This window comes from Suncus etruscus, chromosome 12 (assembly GCF_024139225.1).
Source record: "Suncus etruscus isolate mSunEtr1 chromosome 12, mSunEtr1.pri.cur, whole genome shotgun sequence".
Taxonomy (NCBI): domain Eukaryota; kingdom Metazoa; phylum Chordata; class Mammalia; order Eulipotyphla; family Soricidae; genus Suncus; species Suncus etruscus.
Window position 1 is genome coordinate 2,590,682 of NC_064859.1, and position 3,571 is coordinate 2,594,252.

The 3,571-nt window shown below is 35.3% G+C and overlaps 1 non-coding gene across 1 annotated transcript; it reads left to right on the plus strand.

Annotated features, from left to right (window-relative positions):
* Positions 1-2,327: 2,327 nt before the first annotated feature.
* LOC126024866 (small nucleolar RNA SNORA51) lies at positions 2,328-2,454 on the plus strand. The gene has a single exon (XR_007500964.1). It is a non-coding gene; the product is annotated as a small nucleolar RNA SNORA51 (small nucleolar RNA).
* Positions 2,455-3,571: the final 1,117 nt, after the last annotated feature.

Genomic DNA, 3,571 nt, shown 5'->3' on the forward strand with positions numbered 1-3,571 from the left:
CAATCTAGGTATCTTTTTTAATTTATTATTTTATTTTTAATCTATTTTTTATTTTAATCATAGTGGCTTACATATTGTTCACAATAATATTTTAGATATTTACTGTGCCTATGCGGGGGGGGGAGACAAAAAGCACAAAATAATCTTTTTTATTTATTTATTTTTTGTTGAACAATATAGTTACCTATATAATTGAGGTATGGAAAACAGAGGTGCAGTTTGGACAAATTTCCAACAGAGGTTCCTATTGTTCCCTAATTTTAATGTCCACGAGAATGCATGCAGTAGGTCAGATTACATACAGATTTCCATTCTAAATAAGCCCCTAATTAAAAAATAAAATCTCCTTCTATTGGCTTATAACTCTCACAAACCATTTTTCCCCCTTTCAGTTCAACCTTCTCAATGTTATTCTGTGCCCAAATGTAGATTACACTGGAAAATTTGAAGTGCTTTGGCATGAGGTAAAGGTGGGGAAAAAATGTGCTTTTTCCGACTTGATTCTTTAAAAAAGAAAATAAGTCTTTAAAAATAAGTAAGGTGAAAATAATTTCAGATGTCTGTCTTGCATACTTCGAATGTTTAGTTCGAAAGAACAGCTCAGGAACTCTTGAAAGACGACCAAACAGGAAGGATCAAAACAAACCTTGACGCAGATACTATCTATTACATTCATAATTGCAAAATGTCCAGCAAGACCGGGAACTGTGAAAAGGTCATTACCCAATCTCAAAGTGTTGCAGCACATAGTTGATGGGGGAAAGTGGGGAATATGAGTGAAAACTATGGGGCAGTTTAAGAAGGTGTGGTAAGGAGCAGCTTCTGCCCATACTTCAAGAGAAGACTCATTTGTACTCCTGTGAGATTGTAGAAATACTTACTTGCTTCATACCAAATGACACAAGTTGATGAGCAGGGTTTCCCCTTTTTTGTATGCAATCTGTTAACTTATGCAATGTTAAAAATAAAACAAGGAGAAAAACTCCCTTTAAAATATGATTTCTGGGGCCAAGAAAGAGAGTAGAGTAGGTGAAGCACTTGCCTTGTGCACAGTCAACCCACATTCGATCCCCAGCATCCTATATAGTCACTTAAGCACCTCCAGGAGTGATCCCCGAGTGCAGAGGCAGGAGTGACCACTGAGTACTGATGAGAGTGACGTCAAATCACTAGAAAGAAATAGGATTTCTAGAATCCTGTTTCACTATTCTACTTCTCTTACCACATCCTTAATCCCACACCTCAATTAAAAAAAAGTGAAAACATTCACAACACTGATAATGTCCTTTTGTGAATATGCTAGATGCCATTTATAAGAAGAGGGCGATTAATTACTGAAAATATGTCCACAATGCCATCTCGCCCTCTCTCTCTTTTTGGACTTCCCTCCTCAATTTCAAATATATTTATTTTCAGGTTTTCATTCTAAGAAAATCCTACATATTCTGTGAATATACTTGGTTACCTTTATATTCATTTTATTTAAAAGTATCCTACTTAGGGGACTAGTCCTCCTAGAAAGCAGTTACTAAGAGTTGTCCTTACTCAATCCCCAGACTCAACGGAGCCAGAATTGGGGTTAACAGAGTATTTTATTTCAGGAGTAAATCAACCATGGTTTATAGGTTGGAAAATCACCAATCCCAGGTGTATTCATCTATGTTGACCTCTTGAGATGAGCCAGTACTCCAGCTTTCTGAAAGTACAGCCCTTGACTTGGAAGCAAGTAGTGATGAGGGATACAGTATTTTCTCATTGCTACACTGGAGCTAAAATGCCAACCTATCAAATTAGCACCAAAGACTTCAATATGAATAAATTACAGAGGAAATAGTCACATCACTGTTTAACTTTATGAACTAGACACCACACTCTCTTATTTTATCAGTTTTCTCTTCTCTACTATAATCCAGTCCAAATTATTTAGACTTAAAATTATTGTATCCGCAAGAGAAAGATTGCAAGAACAATTCGCATTTGAGGAAAAATACTTAACCCCACTCACATCTCCCATTCTCACATACAATTTAAATTCTTTATATGTATTAGAAAGAAAAAAATTAAATCTTTATTTAAGCACCATAATTACGTACATGATTGTAGTTGGGTTTCAGTCATAAACAGAACACTCCCACCAGTGCAACATTCCCACCACCAATGACAATTTAAATTCTTAAATAAGCATTGTCGTTTAGTGCAGTCACAGAAATAATTACACTGAGAACTATCATAACAAAATATGACTGAATGAGGAAAGTTGAAAGCCTGTCTAGAGTACAGGCCGGTGTGGGTTGGGGAGGAAGGACACTTGGGATATTGGTCATGGGAATGTTCTTACCACAGGCCCTGTTTTTTACACTGACTGTATAGAAAGAGAAGGTACAGTAAATGCACCCCCTATACTCCTCAGCCCAGGCCCTTTGCCTGGTCTGTATTGTAAATTAGGGGACAAAAAATAAATAAATAAATAAATAAATAAATAAATAAATAAATAAGCATTGTCTTTTGAAAGTCAAGCAATGTGTTGAGTAGAGTCTCTAATTCTTGCTCAAAAAGGGTAAGTATAAATATTTATTCTATAATCAATATCTGCCCATGTGGCAATTTTTAGACATGCCTTTATTTGAAAACCTGTTAAAATGTATTAAATAGAAATTTATGGATTTATAAAACAAAAAATAAATACTAATATTTTCCTATGATAGTTCATTTTTCAGTTATTCCAATATAGGCTCAGTTTTGAAAGGTCTTTGTGACACATGGTAGCTGCAAACCAAAGCCCATGAGCACCAGAGATGAGTTAACATACAATAACTAAGAGTATAGACACTGAATCCACCATGGTTTCAGCTAAACTAAAATGTTTATAAGTAAATCTGCATTCTTTCTGCAAATTTATCTTTTAATCTGGTGACTAGGTGTTATATTCAGACTTAGAGGTATATTGGGAATAAGAATGTGCTTCCCAAGAAATGCTCGAGAGCTGGGGTGCCCACCCAGCAAATTATTGGTCAAGAAACCAGAGGTTCAATGAAAGAGTTGTAAGATGTCATGCTATTTGAGTCCTACAGGACCAGGGATTATTCAGATAACATCAGTGGCGATGGTAGACCTCCAGATCTATGTCTGGGGGTGTTTCAGGTTTTCCAGGACTATACTTGGTGATGCTTGGTGAAACATGTGGCCAGGGACTGAAATCAAGCCATTTTTCTTCAAGGATCGTGTCTTAATCTTTTTACAATTTCACCATCCCCTAGGATATATTTTTAGGTCAACAGCATGATTTTTATTTATTTATTTTCAATATTTTATTTGCTTCATTTAGGCATTGGAATCTGCAATTCTAATATATCTAATTATTTTTTACCAGAGATAGATATAACAAGAAAAAATTCAAGAGTTGAGTATTTTCAGGGTCTGACAATGGACCCTCATGGAATATTGTTTATCTGTATATTTGTTCATCTCACCGTCTCTCTGACTATCTCTCTATCTCACACACACACATCTACAAACCTATGCAAAATATCAACATGAGACTTTATTTACTTTATATTTACCTGTTTAAGCA